Here is a 22,226-nt window from a genome sequence, read left to right on the forward strand (position 1 = left end):
AGGAAAGGGTGTGATGTGAGAAGGGGATTTCTCTGGAGGCTGCATGCGGAATCTGGCTCAGGGTGGGTAGAGAGACCCATGGATAGCTGCTGTACAGCATGGTGAGGGATGAGAGGAGGCTTTGGGAGTAGAAGGCTCCCAGCTCCTGTCCTGTCTTTGAACACGTGCAGCCCACTCATCCTAGAGAGGAACGAGGAGGCAGCTCTCAGGGAGAAAGGCCGTGAACTCCAGGTGACCATGCGTAATGTTCCCGAGAAGCATCCCCTCTCCTCACCCTGATCCCATACTAAGTTCGGGACATCCTTTTCTCAAAGGAGACTAATTGATAATCCAGGGTGATACAATGTTATCACTGTCATTCCATTGAAATGCAACAGCAATGCCCTATAAATGTTCTATAAATCACCCAGAGCTTAAAGAGGAGAGTGAAATGAGCATTGCATTATAAACCACAAAGCCCATTAATCACATGGCTACAAACCATAAATATGACAAGTACATCCATCAATCCTGCACCTTACTTTCTGGTCTGCAAATGCACGCATTAGCAACTTAATGGATTTAGAAGGCATTTTCTCCTATAGACTCGGAAACAGAGAGTATTTTATTATTAGCCTCCTGGGCTTAAAAGGAAGGAAAAAGAAGTCACCTTTCACCACAATACTCAGGGGCATTACAGGGGGGAGTCCAGGCGGTGGCTACAGCCACTGACTCTGCCTGAATTCTGGAGACATCAGAGACCTGGGAGCCTGGTCTTGGGCAGTAACAAGACTTTTTGGGGGCCATGACGTGCCCTGCTTCCTGGCTTCCACCTGCTCCTGGCTCCCACAGCTGCAGCTCCTTGACCTGAAGGTTCAGGCCTGCCCGGGGCTTCTGGGCCAATCTTTCCCTCAGATTAGAGGGATTGATGTAGCATGAGTTTATAAGAACAAAACTGCGTTTTCATTTCGTTTCTGCTACTAGAGTTACTCTGATTTTGTGTCTTAATGATAAGCTTCTTTCTTCTTTCTCAGACTGCATTTCTACCTGGCTCTGAGAAACCAACAGACACAGTCCTTGCCCTTTGGGGTTCACCATTGAAGGGGAGGTACACACCCCATGTGTGGAAATGCAGAGACAGAGAGGTCCAGAGATGGCAAGAGACCTGGTTCTCCTCCAGGTCATGGGAGTCCTTCCTTGTCACTCCCACTCTGACCTCAGGGCTGGGGCCTTGATGGATTTACAGATTTCAGCCCTTGGCTGGGCCATCCTGGCTGCAGACCTTGCTGAGGATGGCATGATGGATTCAGCTCACAGGTGTGGGAGCAGATGCCCTCTTTCCATTGCCTGATGAAGAGAGACGGTGACTCAGATGAATAGGACAAAAGTTTTGAAGTCAAACAGGTCTGAACTTGGATGCCAGCTGTGTGAACCTGGGCATGTCACCTGTGACTCTGAAGCTCGGTTTCCTTCCCCATGCATGCGACTAGTCTGTCTGTCAGAGTTTGTACTACTGGTAACTGACATGTATTAAGTCCTTCACAGTAGTTACCCAGTGCTGTGCTAAGTACATTACCAGATAAAGCTCATTCTATTCTCGAAACTGCTGTGAGCGGCTCATGGGAGCCTGGATGCGGCTGGGGCAGGGGCTGTAGTTGAGAAGCCCTAAACCTCCAGGACAGTGGTTCTCAGTTGGGGTGATTCTGCTGCCGATGGGGCATTTGCCAGTGTCTGAAGTAGTTTTTAGTTGTTTCAGTTGGGTTACCCAGTGTGTAGCGGCCAGGAATGCTGCAAACATCCTACAATGTACAGGACATCCCTCCTAGGCTGATGAAGAATTATTTGACCTAAAATGTCAGTAGAACTGCATTTAATGGTGCTCTAGGAGAAGCAGGCTGGCAGTAAAGCCAGGGGATCATAATTTCCATCTCAGCTGCGGTGCAGAATGCTAGTCTAACTGGGTTATGACCCAGACCTTTTCTGCAATAGGAAGTGTCTCTCTGAAAGCAGGCTGGTGATGCCTTGGTTCCATCCTCTGGGCTGGGTTTCCTGTCCTGCCGTTCCATCCCTTTCCCACTGCCCCACTCCCGCCCACTCCATCCCTCTCCAAACATTGGCTGAGCACCTGCTTCATCCAGAAGGATAAGACCCAGCCCCCAGCCAGGAGCAGACAGCACGCAGCCCAGGGAGGGAGAATGGCACAGAATCAGAGGTAATAAGGTAAAGAAGTCTTAACAGCCAGCATGGGGGCTCCCCTAAGGGAGGGAGGGTCTTCATTTGGGAAAGTGCCTTGGTAGGGCTCAAGCTTCAGTACTGAGATCATAGTGTTGAGCTCCCACATCCCAAAGTGGAGGTTCTGCCGGGGCTCTCGTGCTGGGCTTCACATTATAGTCATCTTATGAGATGGGCCCTGCCTCTCACCAATTAAATCAATTTCAGGGACAGCTGCTGTTTGAATGCTCCCCAGGGAATAGAATGGGCTGTCAGCTGAGAAGCACGTGGCTTCACCTGGCCGGTCTCTGAGAAAGACGCCAGGTGTGCACCACATCCCACAGGTGTCATTTAGTAGGTTCAGGAGTCTGGTCTGCTTAATGTCTGCTTCAGGTGGCTTTGATATTTTGCAGGTGCAGGATTTCAGAGGCGTAGCCACCTGGATGAGATACTGATTTTCCTGCTGAATAGGAGTTGAGATAGAATGGAGGATGGAGAGAGAGGAACCAGAAGCAGGGAAGCAAGCTGGAACCAGGTGAGGACAAGGGCCAGGGGTTTTCCCGTGGGAGGGGGCCTTGCTGCAGTGGGAACCCCTCTGATCCCCTGCCAATCTTCACAATGTGTTTCTCTGAGCAGCATTTTATGTAAGTGTGTATAAACTGAAGAGGGGGCAAAAATCTCACGTTCTGGTCGGTGGCAGGCAGAGCAAGGCACCTACAAAGAAGCAGGGAGCCCACAGGCATTGGGGATCAGAGAGCATCAGCTCGGGAACAACAGACGTCTTGGGCGAGGTGAGGGTCTTTGTTTTGAGATGGAGTTTCGCTCTTGTTGCCCAGGCTGGAGTGCAGTGGCACGCTCTCGGCTCACTGCAACCATCTGCCTCCCAGGTTCAAGCAATTCTCCTGCCTCAGCCTCCTGAGTAGCTGGAATTACAGGCACCCACCACCACCATGCCTGGCTAATTTTTTGTATTTTTAGTAGAGATGGGGTTTCACCGTGTTAGCCAGACTGGTCTTGAACTCCTGACCTCAGGTGATCCACCCACTTCAGCCTCCCAAAGTGCGAGGATTACAGATGTGAGCCACCGTGCCTGGCCAGTTGCTTAGCTTTCTCTTGCTATAAATTTGCCCAGATGCAAAGAATTAAGACAATAAACGCCAATTTCTTGTTTATGTGCGGACCTCTGTGGAGGCTCCTATTAGGCAGGTCTCTTCCCAGTGCTGACTCAGGGCTTTGGTTCCTTCCATCTGGAGCTCATACATAGCATCTGAGGAGGAGGGGGAAGAAGAAGAGCCTGGAGGAGCCCGTTTTGCCCTTGACTGCCCTGACCTGGAAGTGATCCCTCACTTTTGCTCAGATTCCATCCGTGAGAACGAGGCACAGGGTCCCACCGAGACACCAATGGGCTGTAAGCTGAAGAAGAGGTGAGTTTGTTAGCATGTGACCAGCCTCTGATGCAGACCCCCATTGTCCTCAGGTGAGCCATTCAGTAGGAGAAGTGTGCGGAGGCACAGTGGGGGCACATGGGGGAGAAGAGTTTGCTTAGTCCGGGCAAGTTTTGGAAGGCTTCCTGGAGGAGGTGCTGATGAACGTGGTCTGCAGAAAAAGCCAGAGGTAAGGGCCAAGAGGGCCAAGGAATGTGATTTCAGTCTGCGTCTTCATGCCTTTGCAGATGCATTAGTGTACGTTGCTGCTGTAACAAATCACCACAAGGTTAGCGGCTTGAAACAATACAAATGGTCTTACTTTTCTATAAGTTAGAAGTCTGGAGCATGTCTCACTGAGCTGAAAATCAAAGCGTTGGTGGGGCTGTTTTCCTTCTTGGAGGCTCTAGGGAAGAATCTGTTTCCTTATCATCACCAGCTCCAGGGGGCTGCCATGTGCCTCAGCCCTCCCTCTGTCTACAAGGCCAGCAATATCTCAGCTCTCTGGCATTCTCATGTAGCCACATCTCCCGCTGACCACAGCCAGGGGAGTCTCTGATTTTAAGGACCCACGTGATTAGATTGGGCCCACTTGGGTAATCCAGGCTAATTGCCTTAACCTTAATCACATCAGAGAAGCTCACTACCTTAAAGTGGCATATTCACAGGTTCTGGGGATTAAGACAGGAATGTTTTTGATGGGTTGGCAGGGGGCATTCTACCTACCACACACACGCAACTCCTTCTACCTGAAATTTCCTGTCTTCTCTTTATCTATCTGGCTAACCTCTATGCGTCTTTGAAGACCCATTCAAATAACTTTCCCCACTTCCCACCAAGAAACTTTCCCATCACTGGCTGGGGAGTTAGTCTCGCCATCAGCATGTTTCTTTTGTGCCATTTGTATTCTACCGTAATTACTAGTGTACTTCCCCCAACCCCCATTGCAAAGTCTTTGGGGTCAGGGTCTCTGACTTCGTTATCTTCATATCTTTAAAATCTACCATAATGTTGGACACAAATGTGCTCTGTGTTTGTGGAATAAATGGCTAATATATATATAATATGTAATATATATATATTTACAGTGTTCTATTCAGAGAGGGTGGAAGGCTTATATAATTTAGAAGGAAATATCATCTGAGCTTAATTGTTCCTGTAGGATCTCAACTTTCATCTGAAGGCTTTTTTTGTTTTTGTTTTTGTTTTTTTTTTGATATGGAGTCTTGCTGTGTTGCTCAGGCTGGTGTGCAGTGGCATGATCTTGGCTCACTGCAACCTCTGCCTCCCAGGTTCAAGTGATTCTCCTGCCTCAGCTTCCCAAGTAGCTGGAATTACAGGTGTGTGCCACCATGCCCGGGTAGTTTTTGTATTTTTAGTAGAGACGGGGTTTTGCCATATTGGCCAAGCTGCTCTCAAATTTCCTGACCTCAAGTGATCCTCCCGCCTTGGCCTCCCAAAGTGCTGGGATTACAGATGTGAGCCACCGTCCCTGGCCTGAAGGCCTTTTATATCTGAAAATTTTATTTCTTATTTATAACTCACTGTTAGTATTTAAAAATATTTATATAAAGATATATAAAATATAACATATTTTATATTTGTTTTAAATAACTGGAATATTTTAATTATTTAAATATATTTGACCAATATTTATATTAAAATATTTTTAATAAAAATTATTTTTTATAAAGTATAAATAAAAATAATATTTTTATGATTCCAGTTAAGACTGGAAGATACTTAAGGTTTACTTTTTAAGTTTGCTGAGCCAGTAACTATTATGTATCTGTACTACATTCATAGGATGCCACTGAAAAATTATTTTCATTTTTCTTGAACTCCAGATGATAAAAGGAAAAAAATGTCACATATCATCTTACCATGCAGAAATGTGTCCTAACACACACTCTGGTGTATTTAATCTCAGATTTTTTTTTGGTTTGTATGTTACATGTAAGTATACATTCTTAAAAATGAGATGATAATAAATGTATAGATTGCTTTTTAATTGCTCTAGTAACTTTATATTTTTCCATGCAAATGAGCAAAACTCTACTGATGACAGAAACTTAGACTGGGTACAAAGGCTTTATTTATTGATATTTATCAATTATCTACAAACATCAAGTTAGAAGCTAGAAGCACAAGACTCACGTGACACATGGAAAAAACATAACGTTCACAGCAAATGAGTAAAGACATATTAGGAAAATGCAAGGAAAGATAACACAATGGGACTCACAATATTAACTTCATGGAAAATGGCAGGAGTCCAGGCATAGGCAAAATTCATCATGATGGTCATGGGGATTAGAGAGCTTCCCATAAGGATACACAGACAATTCCTCAATTGTAGCTCCCTCTTCTCTCCTGATTCCTCTCATCTTCTCCATGAACATTCCCATATCATCTCCACCTCTATCCATCCCATCAGTGACCTGCCTGTTGGGTATGGCCCATTGAAAATTAGGGGCCAGTAAAAAAGAATGAGTTCATGTCCTTTGCAGGGACGTGGATGAAGGTCGGCGCCATCATTCTCAGCAAACTAACATGGGAAAAGAAAACCAAACACTGCGTGTTCTCACCCATAAGTGGGAGTTTGAACAACGAGAACACATGGACACAGCGAGTAGAACATCAAACACTGGGGACTGTTGGGGGAGTGAAGGGAAAGGGGAGGGATAGCATTAGGACAAATACCTAATGCACACAGAGCTTAAAACCTAGACGGGCCAGGAGCGGTGGCTTACACCTGTAATCCCAGCACTTTGGGAGGCCAAGATGGGCGGATCATGAGGTCAGGAGATCGAGACCATCCTGGCTAACACGATGAAACCCCCTCTCTACTAAAAATACAAAAACAAAATTAGCCAGGCGTGGTCATGGGTGCCCGCAGGCCCAGCTACTCGGGAGGCTGAGGTGGGAGAATGGTGTGAACCCGGGAGGTGGAGCTTTCAGTGAGCCGAGATGGCACCACTGCACTGCAGCCTGGGCAACAGAGCGAGACTCCGTCTCAAAAACAAAAACAAAAACAACACAACAAAAAAAACCCACCACCAACAAAAAAACCCTAAATGACAGGTTGAAAGGTGCAGCAAACCACCATGGCACAGGTATACCTATGTAACAAACCTGCACGTTCTGCGCATGTATCCCAGAAGTTAAAGAAAAAAAAGAAAATTAGGGGCAAGATGGCGAGCCTGTTTCTGTTTGTTCTTTCTTGTAGGCTGGTGGTCTTTTCCTCCTCCCAAGGGTGGTCTTCCTCTCCAATCTGAATAGGCTTCTCTGTTTCTTTGTTTTCCTGGTGGATGTTGGCCACTATGAGGTTCTTCTGCTCTGCTTTCCCCAGTCCTGATGACTGTTAGCATTTTGATGTATTTCCTTCCACCCGCCACCCCCGCTTTTTTTTTTTTTTGAGACAGGGTCTCGCTCTGTCGCCGGGCTGGAGTGCAGTGGCACGATCTCGGCTCACTGCAACCTCCGCCTCCCAGGTTCCAGTGATTCTCCTGCCTCAGCCTCCTGAGTAGCTGGGACTACAGGTGCCTGCCACCATGCCTGGCTAATTTTTTGTATTTTTAGTGGAGACGGAGTTTCACCGTGTTAGCCAGGATGGTCTCGATCTCCCGACCTCATGATCCACCCGCCTCGGCCTCCCAAAGTGCTGGGATTAAAGGCATGAGCCACCGCGCCTGGCCTCTTCCACCTTCTCTTCTATGCCCATGCTTATATATTCCAAAAGTACACATTTTTACCTATGGATATTACGACATACTCAGTTTTCTGGCTTATGAGCCAGAAAACTCAACATTAGGAGTGAAAACATTAGTTTTCACTCAACATTAGGAGAAATTCTTCATGCCATTGAAGTGGTTTTTGAAAACGTGCCTTCTAATGCCTTCATGTATTTCTTCATGTGAACGTACCTTACTTCACTTAGCCATTTCCTTGTTTGACAACCTGGTTGCTTCAATATTTCTCTACTGTAATTAATCTTGCGATGACTATTCCTATATAGGTACTGTGTTCATATCTTTAATTATTTTCTTGGGTTAAATTTCTAGGGATAGAATTACAGGGTCAAAGGATATGAACTTTTTATGACTGTTGTTACATATTTCAAAGCAGATTGGACACATTTACCCACTTATTAGCAAGTGAATCTGCTGTGGTCTGAATATTTGTGTCCTCCCAAAATTTATAGGTTGAAATCATAACCCTCAAGGTGATGGTATTAGGAGGTGGGGCCTCATGACCCCTAGGTCATGAGGGTGGGAATCTTGTACAAAGATTGGTGCCTCTACAAAAGAAACACGAGGGAGACCTCATGCCTTTTCCACTGTGTGAAGACACAGTAGTGAGAAGTCACCGTCTGTGGGGAAATGGGTCCTCAGCATCACTGCATCTTCTAGTACTCGATCTTGGACTTTCAGCCTCTAGAACCGTAACAAATAAATTTCTGTTATTTACAAACCACCCAGTTTATGGTATTTTGCTATAGCAGCCCAAGGAAACTAAGACAATATTATCTCAGCTTTTGACATGTTCTAATAATGAACATTCCTTAATAGAAAACAACTCTGTTTATGTTATGGGTAAAATTTTGTGTCTAATTGTCATTTTAATGTACATGTCTTTGTTAGTGAGGGTTTGCAGTATTTTGTTTATTAACAGAAAAGTGACTTATTTTTTCCTTTATGAACTGTCTACGTTCTTCACTCATTTATCTACTGGGGTTAATGGTTTTTTCTTCTTATCTATTTGTATGATATATTTGCATATAGTGGTATTAATCCTGGTTCTGTAATACTTGTGGCAAACCTGTTCTCTTTATTCAAAGCTTCTTTTCAAATAGGGGCAGGGAGCTAGTGTCATTCAGGTTAACCCCCAACCCTGCCAGTTTCCTTTGAGAAAGGCACTGGCCCACATCCTTCTCCGTAGAGTTAGCCCCCGACCTGCAACCCCTGGCTCGCTGAATCCTTCATTTTGTCTTCAAAAGGAGTTGAATTTTAAGCATCTTTGTTGATCCTCTGGGAGCAAAACCACTTTGCCAGCTTGAGATCATTCATTTCCCCATTTCTTTCCTGTCTTCCATTCCTCACCGATAATCCCTGGCAATTATTAAGCATTTTTGTGTTGCCTTAGACTTTTGAGTACTTAATGATCCTTTAGTGGTTCAGCAGAGAAAGGAGAATATTTCCTTCCTTCTCCCACCCCCTTTGAAAATTCTGAGCTGTAGGAATCTTTCTAATGGACTGACAGCTCTTGGAAACAGATCCTGGACATTGTCCATCACCCGCTCTAGATCTGGTAATTTCAATGTGGGGGAAAAAAGGCCAGAGTCACGTAAGATCTCACAGATGGTTGGTGATGCAGCCACGCTTCACTAAGTGAGGACTGAGGAAATAGAGAGTTCTACCCTGAAGAAGGCAGTAGACTAAGGAGATGTCACACATGGAAACAGCCCAGTAGAAGCATGTTCTTAGCAGGATGGCATGTTGTGGTTACAGCTCCACCAGAGCAGAAACGGAGACAGCACTGTCCTCCCCGGACCTGAAAGAGTCAGGAGATGAGCACAACGTGGGCACAGAATGGGACTGGAGATGGCCCAGGACGAGGGCTATGGGCAGTTGGGGGCAGAGGGGGCTGTAGAAACTTTATGATGCTCTTGTTTCAGGAAAGGCAGGGCCTAAACAACCCCACTCAGTCCTCCATCCATGGAGGCTTAGGAGAGAGAGTGGCCTGCTCTTTACCCCTGTGGGAGTGGAAGGTGTAGGGGGAGGAAAGGGCTCCGGGAGTCTTTGGAGCCCAGCTTCCCGAGGGTGCTGTACGTTGCATCTTAACCATGCAGCTCTCTGGCAATGCAGGCGGAGGAGCAGCAACTGTGCTTTACCTGCCCTGGCCGCAGGGTCGGGCCTGCTTACCCACCTTTCCACCCAGCCCACCCTTGCCCCACAGGACCCCGATCCAAGGCCCTCCTGCAGGCCCCTGCACAGCAAAGATCTCTCTTTGCATCACTTCCCCTGGAAGCTCCCCTTAACTCTCCCACTAACAGCTCCTTATCCAAAGGTGTAAGTTCTCTTTCTAGTTCTCCCTCCTCTCCCCTTGCTACTGCCTTGGGAGGCCCTAGTTCTCCCTCCTCTCCCCTTGCTACTGCCTTGGGATGCTACTGCCATGGGAATTCCCTTCTCCCTACCTTTCTCATGGGCAGGCAGTCCCAGATTTAAAAACATATTTAGGCCAGGTACGGTGGCTCATGCCTGTAATCCCAGCACTTTGGGAGGGCAAGGTGGGCGGATCACTTGAGGTCAGGAGTTTGAGACCAGCCTGGCCAACATGGTGAAACCCTATGTCTACTAAAAATACAAAAAATTAGTTGGTCATGGTGGCACGTGCCTGTAGTCCCAGCTACTCGGGAGGCTAAGGCAGGAGAATCGCTTAAACCTGGGAGGCGGAGGTTGTAGTGAGCTGAGATCGTGCCACTGCACTCCAGCCTGGGCAACAGAGTGAAACTCCATCTCAAAAACAAAAACAAAAAATTACCCTGGTGTGGTGGCACATGCCTGTAATCCCAGCTACTTGGGAGGATGAGGCATGAGAATCGCTTGAACCCGGGAGGTGGAGGTTGCAGTGAACAGAGATCGTGCTACTGCATTCCAGCCTGGGTGACAGAGCAAGACACTGTCTAAAACAACAGCAGCAGCAACAACATATTTAATATTTTCTCATATTCTTATCTTACTATTCTCTGCTAATGTCTCTATTGCTGATTCTTCATTCATTCAGAACATATTTATAAAGCACTGGGCGCGGTTTTTCACGCCTGTAATCCCAGCACTTTGGGAGGCTGAGGCAAGCGGATCACTTGAGGTCAGAAGTTCGAGACCAGCCTGGCCAACATGGTGAAACCCTGTCTCAATTAAAAATACGAAAAACAGCCAAGAGTGGTGGCACGTGCCTGTAATCCCAGCTACTCAGTAGGCTGAGGCAGGAGAATCGCCTGAACCTGGGAAGCGGAGGTTGCAGTGAGCCGAGATCGTGCCATTGCACTCCAGTCTGGGCGACAGAGTGAGACTCCATCTCAAAAAAAAAAAAAAAAAAAAAAAAAAAAAAAAAAAAGGCGCAAAACTTGCTGCTAGATGGGGATTAAAAAGACAAACCATGAAAGTAGAGAAGGGGGACTGCTTTGAGAAATACACAGGAAGTGAAGTCAATACTGAGGTGTGGGGAAGAATGGTGTTGGGACCTCTGCTAGCCCATCTTTGAGAAAATTAGAAACTTTGTTGCCATCTGCCAGGAAGTGGTTGTAATAAATAGAAAAATCTATGCTGTCATGAATGGCGGGCTGTCTCAAGCATGTCCTTCTCATGACAGCAAATGGAAGAGTGAGAACAAAATGAGCAGGTGCATTCTTATATGTCTGGACAAGGCCCCATCACTGAGCCCAGAGTCAAGGGTGTGGGGCAGTTACCTGGCAAAGGGTATGGATACTTGGAAGGAGGAAGAATTGTTCTGTTACAGAATCAGTTTGTCAGCCAGTCTGCTACAGAATATAGGTGTTATTTTATTTTATTTTATTTTGAGACAGAGTCTCTCCCTATCGCTCAGGCTGGAGTGCAGTGGTGCGATCTCAGCTCACTGCAACCTCCGCCTCCAGGGTGAAAGCAATTCTCCTGCTTCAGCCTCCCGAGTAGCTGGGACTACAGGTGTGCACCACCATGCCCAGCTAATTTTTTGTATCCTCACTAGAGACGGGGTTTCACCATATTGGCCAGGCTGATCTCAACCTCCTGACCTTGTGATCCGCCCACGTTGGCCTCCCAAAGTGCTGGGATTATAGGCATGAGCCACCGTGCCCGGCGGTGTTTTCTGTTTGTTTTTTTTAACTCTGCAAGAGTAGAGTATTTTGGATTTGGGGTCTTATGGGCATCCCACATATCCTAATCTAGGGGTGAGTGGAAGGTCATAGAGCACATTCTCAGGAGGCTTTCCATTCTTACAGAGATGAGCTGGACAGGACCCATTTGATAAGTTTGGAAAAGCTGCCTTCTAGTGAGCCATAACACAGCCCTGGACAGGGAGACAGTCACGTGAGCTGTAGAGAACATTAAGGACCAGAACTTAAATACAGCTCTGAATTTATTAGTATTACCAACTACCCCAAAAGCTCCAGCCCCAGGGACTGAGATACACAACATCACCTCAGAATCCTTACCAGAGGCTTCCAGGAGGAGCTCAGATCCCTCTGGAGGGCATAATAGAATTGTTGTTGCAGAGAGTGGAGCTGAGTCTACATTAGGCACCCTCATCTCAGCGCGGCTTCATGCAGGATCTCCACCCCTACCTTGCAGGCGCCCTGGGTCCAAGCCTAGAGGGATGTTGATTTTCCCGTGATGGCCCAACACCCCGTCCCCAGCTAGTAAGTGGCAGGGCCAGAGCTTCAACCTCTGCTCAAGCCACTGCCGGTGAAAAGTTCTGACAACTTCATACAGAGCCTGAGATATGTAAGAGCTCAGGAAATGGCGATTAATATTCTAATAATAATACTTTGTAGATAAATATGAATGAATAACTGTTGAGTATCTCCTAGGCTCCACGCACCGTATGAAGGACTTTCTTTGAGTGAGTTTAGCAGCCGGGATTGTCATTCTCATAGATGGGGAAACTGAAACCAGAGAGGTTAAGTGACTTGTCTAAATTCTCCTCTGGAGGTAAATTTAATTTTAGGAGATGGTTTTGCTAACTTTGGGAAAAATAAACCATGCATTGTCATTCAGTTTGCTCATGAGACTTTTAGGAAATGCATATTTAGAGGTGAGGGATAATTGGAAATTTTATGGAAAAAATACTAGGAATAAAATAAAATACCCTTGCCTCAAGTTTTTTACCTGTTTTTTTTTTTTTTTTTCCTGGAATGTTATATCTCTGACAAGGAGTTAGAGCTTTGGGGCCTGCCGCTGACAGGAAGGCTGGTGGAGCCAGACACGGGCCAGATGGAATGTACAAAGTGTTCTATCTGTCCCTTTAATAACTCCTTGGCCAGGATGACCTGTCACTATAAGCAAGGGGGAGGTAGAAAAATGAGCCAATTCATTTCTAAATGGCTCTGTAACTCCAGGGTGTTATCGAGCAGAGACAAAGGACATCCCATAATTCTTGGACAGGGAATCAGGATCTCTGGGAAGCAGGCACAGGCTCCATCCGGTCCGCTAAAGCCTCCTGCCAACAAGGGATCCACGCTCCATAAATACACAGAGAGATAGATCTCCTGGCCCCATTGATTTCCCCTTGCCATTATTGATTGCATTCTTAGATAAGTGGCGACTTTTCGACCAGAACTAAGCTCTGTGTATCTTTCTTGGAAGCCTTTGCAATGCCAAGGGTTCGGCCAAGGGAGGAAGTGGTGTCTGCCCTCTTCTCAGAATGCTACCCACCAGCTATGTCCTGGGTAAGAGATGATAAAGGGCTCTCCCTGGGCCCCTCAGTTTTCCAGAACAGGTCAAGTTGGGAGTTTTCCCAAGGGAAGGAGAAAGTGGCTTCAACTGACAGAGCCTCTATAGGTGTTCTGTGTAGATGACATCAACTTTGGTTATAATCCCTTGAATTATGAATGCAGAAGGGTAAGGTTGCCCTTTGCAGAATTTCTCAAACTTTAAAAGGCACAGAGGTCCCCTGGGCATCTTGTGTGAAAGCTGCCTCTGATTCAGTAAAGTCTGGGGTGGGTCCTGAACTGTGCGTTGCTGACAAGCTCCTGGGTGTGTGGGTGCGGGCTCTGGGTTCCCACTCAGGTCAACTCTGTACTCTCTCAGGCTGTGCATGTGAGCCTTTGCTGTCCTTCAGAGCTGCCTTTAATTTGTGTATTAATTCATTCATCAAGCATTTATTAGTTTCTACTATGTGCCAGGCCCTGTGCTGGGCTCTGGATAGAAGATGAAGGGAATATAGTGCTCACCCTCAAATTACTTACAGCTGGGCTGGAGACACTACTGTCCAACAAGCACTGCTAATGCAATGTGATTACATCCTGAGCAAGGACGGAAGGCCCTGCTACAGGACCCTTCTCAGGTGAGGGGCAATTAATTCTGCTGGGAGGCCTTGGGGAGGGGGATATTGAAGCTGGGTATTAAAGCATGAGGAGGAGCCTTTCAGATGAGAGAGTGGAGGCAGGGGAGATGAGTATGAAGGGCTGGAGGTTTGAAAGTTTGCCATGAACCAGGAAAACATGGATGCTGGTTGCAAATGCCTCCAACTCAGAGATGGCTGGCTGGATGTGCAGTGCTGATTTGGCTATCACCACCAGACTCGGAGTCCTTGAGGTCAAGAGCCTCATCTGGCTTATCTGTACTCCCCCAGCTCTGGCAAACAGTGCCCAGAAAATGATTAAACCAAAATGAAGTTGATTTGCTCATTTCTGGCAGAGGTGCTCATTCTTGAGTGTACATCAGAATGCCCTGGAGTGCTTGTTAAAAAGACTCATGGGACCCACCCTCAGTGCTTCTGACCCCGTAGATCTGGGCTGGAGCCTGGTGTTTGCATTTCTAACAAGTTTCCAAGTTTCCGGGCAATGCTGCTGCTGCAGAACCAGGAACCACCCTTTGTGGACCACCAATCAACATCCGACGTCATTGTTTTCAAGTGAGTAATTCCTCCTGAGGGAGTGGGTGGTTCACAGAAGGCAATGTGGATTAATGTAGAAAGTATGACCTTTAAAGCTGCCTACACTGGTTCAATGAAGTTCTGCCACCTGTGTAACCTTGTTTGGATCAGACATTCCATAATACGTATCTTCGGACTCTTTAGTCAAGTTTCAGGTGAGAGAAACCCAGCTCAATAAATAAAAAAGAAATGACTGGGCTGTATAACTCAGAAGTTTGGGTGTCTGGAGTCAGGTGTGCCTGGATCCAGGAAGTCAAATCATGCCCTCGGAACTCCGTCTCTTTCCACCCTTTGGCTAATCTTTCTTCTGTATTGATCCCATTCTCAGGCACGCACTCTTCCTGTAGCAGCTAGGATGATCAAGTAGCTCCATAATGATATTTTTTCATAGTTACTGATCCCAGAGAAAAGAGTATTTCCCTTCTCTAGGGTTTTTAGCAAAAGCCCCAGAGATTCCTTTGATTGGCCTGGGCTAGGTCATGTGCCCATTCCTGAACCAATCACTGAGCCAGGGGGATGGAGAGCTCTGATTGGCCAAACCTTGGTCACATGGCTATTCCTTGAGCGAGTGTGTGTGTGTGTGTGTGTGTGTGTGTGTGTGTGTGTGTGTGTGTGTGTGTATGTGTATGTGTTTAGGATTTAGGGTATTGCTGAGGCTGGCATGGATGGATGGGATTTTCCTGAAAATCTGCTCTGTTGTCAGGAAAATGGGGCAAGGAAAGTATGTATGCTGGACACTTTAGAACTACCTCGCTTTCAAAGTATTCCAAAAATCTAGAACCGTGACGTCACCATTTTAGAATTCCTCTCAGTCGGCATGGCTTAATGAGGTTTTCAAAGGACTGATAAGGACTTTAAGAACACCTCACCTTATAGCGTTGTGAATACTCATGGGTACTTAGGAGGACCAGGTCATGTTTTACATAGTTTACACATCAATTCACGTATTCTAAGAGACATGAAGTAGGGACTCTTCTTCTTTTTAACAGATCAGGAAACTGAGGCACAGAGCGGTTAAGTAACTTGGCCAAGGTCACAGAGCTAGCCAGTGGTAGAGACCAGCTGCAAACCCAGGCAGTCCAGCTGTCTGTGTGCCTAACCACTATGTCCACAGCCTGCCTCTTGAGAATTTTGAAATCTTATTACTGGAAAATGCCTTGGAGATGATCTCAGCCAGCACCCCAACCCCTCCTCCATGTTTATTTATTTATTTATTTATTTTTTTAACAATTGAGGACCAGAGAGGGGGATTCATTTACTTGAGGTCATGCAACCTAGTAATGGCACAACTAGGATGAGAATTTTTGTCTTTGAGTGCTATCTCCAGAGCTTTTTCTGCCCCACCATCCCTCTACTGCCTCCTACTGGCTTTTCTGGAAATAGTCGCTGTTCTTAAGCATATGCAGGAATCAACTTTCACAGTTCTCCACGACCACCAACCACCTGGAGCACCTTGTCCTTTGCATCCTGAGCACCTGGCCCTGTGTCTGGTAGCTTGTGCAGATACTGTTCCTGTGTGCAATGTTTTGGTGATACTGAAAGCTTTGCCTCATGTGTTCCTCAATCGGACTCTATTTCTTTGGGTCAGATCAAGGGGAAGCTGGGCACACTGGAACCCCTGACCACACAAAAGCAGCGTAGATGAGCCCTTGCAAGTTGGCAACTGGTCAGCACAGCTCAGAAATTCCATTTTCCTCACCCTTCAAAGTGGGGTCTGAGGATATACAGTAGCAGGATTTGCTGGGAGCTCCTCGGAAATGCAGCATCTCAGGCCCCATGCGCATCCGCTTTTTAGCAATATCCCCAGGTGATTTGTCTGCACGGTGAGAAGCCTCATTGTCAGCCTGACTCTTCACCAGTCCTGGAGAGAGAGGAGAAGGTAGCCACTAGGTGGGGGTGTTGCCTGGGCCGAGGACAAAATGGCTGGAGCAGTGGGATGCCTGCGAAGAAGAGCGAGGAGCGGCTCAGCCAGATGGCACAAATGTTTTGGATTTCAAGTAGCATCCCCTCCGCCTGCACCCATGTGTTCCCCTACTCCCAGCGGCTCTGGAATGTTTTTAAAAAAAATCAAAGTAACCTTCAGGATAAAGATGTCCCCCACAGAGAAGATTCAGAGAAGGTGCCTCAGGACCTGGAGACATCCTCAAAGCCAGGTTAACTCACCTTGTCACTGAGGAGACAGAGGGTCCAGGTGGGAGGTGACTGACTTGGAATCCTCTTTGAGGATCTTCGACTACAAAGCCCGTGTCCCTTCTGCCCCTGCACCTTGGCTCCAGAAATGTCCTGAGCATGGAGCACCTTGTTAGAGTCAGTGTTTAGTTTGTACTGGGGACTTCTGTAAAAAGTGTAGGCACAAAGGTCTGAGGCTGTAGAACTTCTCTCCTTTTGTTCAGAAAAACTCGCTACTGGGCAATGCAGGTCTAGACATCACACTCTCTCCCAAAGCTTTTTTTTTTTTTTTTAAGCCGTCTCTCTGATCAGGGACTGATACTCTTCCAGTCTCTGGCTCTGCCACTCACTGGCTGCATTTCTTGAGACAGGTCACTCAATCTCTCTGAGCCCTTGAGACGGGGATGACAGTATCTGTCTCTTGGGTTTATTATAAGCATCAAAATCAAATGTCATTATAAAGCAAAAGCACCTTCTAAGCTGCAGAGTGCCGTAAAAAATGAGGGGCGACTGGGGATTTGGCCATTACGAGGAGATAAAGGGTAATTTTTTTTTTTTTTTTTTGAGGCGGAGTCTCGCTCTGTCGCCCAGGCTGGAGTGCAGTGGCGCGATCTCGGCTCACTGCAAGCTCCGCCTCCCGGGTTCCCGCCATTCTCCTGCCTCAGCCTCCCGAGTAGCTGGGACTACAGGCGCCACCACCACGCCCGGCTAATTTTTTTTGTATTTTTAGTAGAGATGGGGTTTCATTGTGTTAGCCAGGATGGTCTCGATCTCCTGACCTCGTGATCCGCCCGTCTCGGCCTCCCAAAGTGCTGGGATTACAGGCTTGAGCCACCGCGCCCGGCCAAAGGGTAATTTTTTTTGCAGCAGGGTAGATAGCTGTTGACAACAACATTGTCTCAGCTGCAGCGGTCTCCTCTCTGTTTTCCCAGCTGCAGCTCCTGTCCCACTCTCGACACTGCAGCCAGAGTGATTTTTTTCTTTTTTTTTTTTTTTTGAGACAGAGTCTTGCTCTGTTGCCCAGGCTGGAGTACAGTGGCACGATCTCGGCTCACTGCAACCTCCGCCTCCTGGGTTCAGGCGATTCTCCTGCCTCAGCCTCCTGAGTAGCTGGGACTACAGGCATGTGCCACCATGTCCAGCTAATTTTTGTATTTTTAGTAGAGACGGGGTGTCATCATGTTGACCAGGATGGTCTCGATCTCTTGACCTCGTGATCTGCCCGCCTCGGACTCCCAAAGTGCGGGGATGACAGGTGTGAGCCACCACACCTGACCCAGAGTGATATTTTAAAGTAAAAAGTCAGTGGATGACCCCACCCACCCCTGAAATCTCTTCCGCAGTTTCCCTTTTCCCTTAAAATTAAACCTAATTCCTTATCTGAGCTGCAAGGCTCTCCTGCTGCCTGGTCCTATGCAGGGGGTCCTGCTCACCCCTCACTCATCCCATCCCCTCTTACTCTCTGTCCCTCATTCCCACCTTAGGATCTCTGCGTTTGCTGTCCCTGAGCTTGCTTTAGGAGCGCTGGCTCTTTCTTTCCATTCAGACCTCCATTTACCTGTCACCTCCCCGGTGAACCTGTGGTCTGAAGTGGCCATCTAGCCAGCCCCTCTTGGCCCAACACCTTATTGAAATTCTCTGCGCAGCACTTCTCATTGTCCAATATTCCACTTGTTTATTAGTCTAGACTTCATGACTAGAGTGTAATCAGGGTTTGAGGGGGGATTTTGTCTGCCTTGCCCACTTTGTCTCCCTAAGGCCTAGAACAAGCAATGCCTGGCATGTAGTAGTAGGCACTCCATGAATTTCTGCTGAGTGAATGAACGGCTGAATGAGCATATCTACTGCCCTGACTGCAGGGAATACTGCAAACCCAGTGGAACACCTAGACCATTCGCACAGACAGGATACCTGTAGCCACTGTGCTACACGTGCTGCTATCTTGGCCCTTTGCCTTCTGCCTTGAGAGACTGGAGGAATTAAGAGGGAAACACGTGCTTTGTTATGTGAAAGCATGCGTTTCCTCCAAAGCCCCTTCATTCCTGAGAGTCGGGAGAATAATTAAATCCCATTTAATGATTCAGCGTTATCTCACACTTTGGGTTCTGTTGTAATTATTAAGCAGGATCGAAAATAAAACGTCCAAATATCATAATTAACTTTCAGATCAGAACAAATGTCAACTTGGGGAGGACTCACACCTCTGGGGCAAGTCTCTTTTTCTTCTTCCTGCAGCCGCCTGCGTGTCCCTCACCTGTGTCTCCCCTCCCCCGTCAATTAGACTTGCATCCTAATGTGGTAGGAGTTATTAAGAAATTAGCCAGATAGAGAGGAAAAGGGGTCCTTGGAAGCTTTTCCTGTCTTTTAAAGCAGCTCCAGAAACATTTCTTGTCTAGCAGGAAAGCCCCAGCCCCCACATATCTCCATGTGTGTGAAGTTTGTGTTAAGCTTTGAAGTATAAGGAGGAGTTCTCTCTCTCCCTCTTGTTCTGCATAAAAGTCTATCACTAAGCAATGCTCAGTGAATATATGTTGACCACATGAGCAGAGAAATAGGATTAGAGACATGGCTCTGGCCCACTGGCAACCTTTGATATGCAAATGCAGGCCATTAGAAAGTGGGTCCAGGCCCGGCGCGGTGGCTCAAGCCTGTAATCCCGGCACTTTGGGAGGCCGAGACGGGCGGATCACGAGGTCAGGAGATCGAGACCATCCTGGCTAACACGGTGAAACCCCGTCTCTACTAAAAATACAAAAAACTAGCCGGGCGAGGTGGCAGGCGCCTGTAGTCCCAGCTACTCGGGAGGCTGAGGCAGGAGAATGGCGTGAACCCGGGAGGCGGAGCTTGCAGTGAGCTGAGATTCAGCTACTGCACTCCAGCGTGGGCAACAGAGCGAGACTCCATCTCAAAAAAAAAAAAAAGAAAGTGGGTCCACCCAACATGGTGATTCCCACTGTTGTCCTCTTGCCTTTGTCCCTACATGTGCCTGGCAACATGGCCGCCCCTACATATTCCTGTGTGTGTAGAACATCATGGCACCCTGTATTTGCATATTAAAAGCCAGGGTGGGAGGGCCAGTTTTTTCCCAGGGCTACATGAATGATGTGCCTGGTCAAACCAATCCCCTGAGGCCTATGCAAATCAGACACCATCTCCTCCAGCCTCCTCATATACCTGGCTGATTTCTGCGGCACTTGGGATCTTCCCTCTCGGCTTTGGAGCCCCCCTGCCATCTCTGTACAGGGGAGCTTCTTCCTTCTGTCTCCTCCTTCCTTTCTTGCCTATCAAACTCTCCGCTCCTTAAAACCACTCCATGTGTGTCCGTGTCGTTTTATCTAATTTGACTCTAGACGAAGAGCCTTGGTGTTCATCCACTCATCAGAGCCGTGTCACTAATCCTATTTCTCTGCTCATGTGGTCACCATATATTCACTGAGCATTGCTTAGTGATGGACTTTTATAGAGAACAAGAGAGAGAGAGAACTCCTCCTTACACCTCAAAGCTTAGCACAAACTTCACCTCTATTTACTGGCTTCCTGGGTTCTTTTTTCCCCACTCTGTGGGAGTTGGGTTCTGTCTTATTCCGTATGGGATTTGCACCCAGTGCTCAGTGGAAGACAGGCTGGACACCCCCCCAACCCCACCCATACCGACTGCACCTTGAGGATCATGCCTGCCTTGTGTGTCATCATAACCCAGTGCCTACAACACAGCCTGGTACTTAGTAGGTGCTCAGTAAATATTTACTGGTGAATAAAAGTTCTTACTCATTTCTCTCTCTCTAGGAACGAGTCCATCATCAGGCTCAGTAAATATCTGGAGAATAAATGAGCAAAGGGGGATCTTCAGATATGGAGAGAAAAAGAGAGTAGGGCAGGGGAGAGGGAGGGGAGAAGCAGGCCGGGAGGCCAGGAAGGAAAAGGACTAGGGGTGGACGAGTCGGCTGGAGCTGCCAAAGCAGAGTACCACACACTAGGCGGCTTAAATAATAGAAATTCACTCCTCACAGTTCTAGATCATCAGGGCAGCTTTCTTCTGAGACCTCTCGGCTGTAGAAGGCTGTCTTCTCCCCGGGTCCCCACATGGTCTCCATCCTGTGCGTGTCTGTGTTTTAATGTCTTCTAATAAGGATACCAGGCACATTGGTTAGGGTCCACTCTCATTACCTCACTCTATCTTAATTATCCCTTTGAAGGTGCTATCTTCAAATACAGTCACATTCCGAGGTACTGGGGTTTAGGGCTTCAACATACGAACTTTGACGAGGACAAAATTTAGCTGTAACTGGGCCCAAGGCTCCTTCTGTTACTATGATGGGGGTGGAAACTGGACGAAAAAACTCTGAGAGGAAAGGATGTTGACTTTTAGGCTGCATGGCTGGGGGCAGTGATGGTGGTATCTTCCTCCTCTGGTTCCTCCCTCCTCTGCTTCCTTCTGCAGTCTTTGACACTGGACAATCACGCTGAGCTCGTTTCTGATCTTGCCAGCAGGGGGAGCCAGAGCTCGTAGCACTGGCCCCAGTGCAGGAAGCCAGACCTGCTGGGGCAAGCCAGGGGCTTCCCACCCGGTCACTGGCACAAACCCAGGACCCCAGTTCAGAGGCAGCAGAGTGGCACAAGCAGCCCTGTCCTGAATGTCTAGAGTCCTGGGTTGGAGGGGACTCGGTGGGTGCAGCGGTGTCCTGGGGCTTGTCACTTGTCAGCTCTGGGCACTCCCCATCTGTGGAACGGAGATGCTCTGCCCCCTGCTCCCTAACTTCCTTCCAGTTAGCATTCTGCCAGGGGGCTGCCAAGCTACCACATCTGGACATAATCTCCAGCTGTCATAGAGGAATAAAAATAGCAGCATGACAGACGATGACAACTTGTTTGGATGCATCCCCTGTCTTTTTTGTGCATGCCAATTTCTTTTCTCCCAAGTTAGGGAAAGATTCCTTGATACAATCAGGATTATCTGATAGTGCTTAATGAAGGGCCTCCTAGCGCCTCGGCCACAGATTACTTTAAGCTCTTGCTAACCCGCTGAAAGGATGATAGAAATCGGCACAGGTACAAACCCACCCCCTCTTCGTGCAGGGCCGTCAGAGCAGGGGGTGTGAGGACTTGTTCCAGCAGCCAGCAGAGCCAGCAGGCCTGCTGCTATGGCCTGGTATGGTGAGGCAGATGTTCAAAAAGAGAAGGGAGCTGAGTTCCTGCTGCTCACTCACTCACCCAGTGAGACAGGCACTGTCAGAAAGAGTACTGGGTGTCCCATTCCAGCTCTGGGTCCCATCCCAGTTCAGTCCCATTCCAGAACTGACCGTGTGCTGGGGAATAAGCCACTCCTCTAAGCAGAGCCTCCTCTGGAAAATGAGGGAGTAGGTTTTCTCCTGCAGGTCAGTGTTGTTTGACTGGCTGCCTGAAGGTCACGCTGAGAAGGGTTTGGAGGCTACATGGGACTCTTCAAAGAATGGCTGTGCTCAATTGGGGATGTCTGCCATGGCCAAGACTGGGAGGGTGGCCATGAACATGCCACTCGACCTCTCTGGACTGTATGAACTCTAAGGCTCATGCCAACACTGATATCTTATTAAATCTTACGGATATTCATCCTATGATCAAAACAGCCATAATATTCTCCTTACTGTGGCTTCTTGCCAAGTCCTTCAAATCATCTTTTCTACATGATTGAAAAGATGTATGTATGTAGTGGACACTCTTGCGTGCTACCCAGCTCTCCCCTTTAGGATTGGGGTTCTCTCTTCTTTCCCCCAGCTGCCAGGATTGCGGGCTGCTGATGGCTTATGA

The 22,226-nt window shown here is 47.6% G+C and overlaps 1 long non-coding RNA gene and 1 pseudogene across 1 annotated transcript in view; one reads left to right on the forward strand and one right to left on the reverse strand.

Annotated features, from left to right (window-relative positions):
* The first annotated feature begins 2,640 nt into the window (after positions 1-2,640).
* The window catches only part of LOC135965306 (uncharacterized), a 48,890-nt gene continuing 29,304 nt past the window's right edge, over positions 2,641-22,226 (forward strand). Inside the window, exons 1-2 of the long non-coding RNA XR_010578213.1 lie at positions 2,641-2,725; positions 3,444-3,614. This is a non-coding gene — a long non-coding RNA (uncharacterized lncRNA). The remainder of the gene's footprint in view (positions 2,726-3,443; positions 3,615-22,226) is intronic.
* On the reverse strand, positions 5,870-9,629 carry LOC135965692 (protein BEX3-like; annotated as a pseudogene).

Source organism: Macaca fascicularis, chromosome 10 (assembly GCF_037993035.2).
Source record: "Macaca fascicularis isolate 582-1 chromosome 10, T2T-MFA8v1.1".
In the NCBI taxonomy this organism is placed as follows: domain Eukaryota; kingdom Metazoa; phylum Chordata; class Mammalia; order Primates; family Cercopithecidae; genus Macaca; species Macaca fascicularis.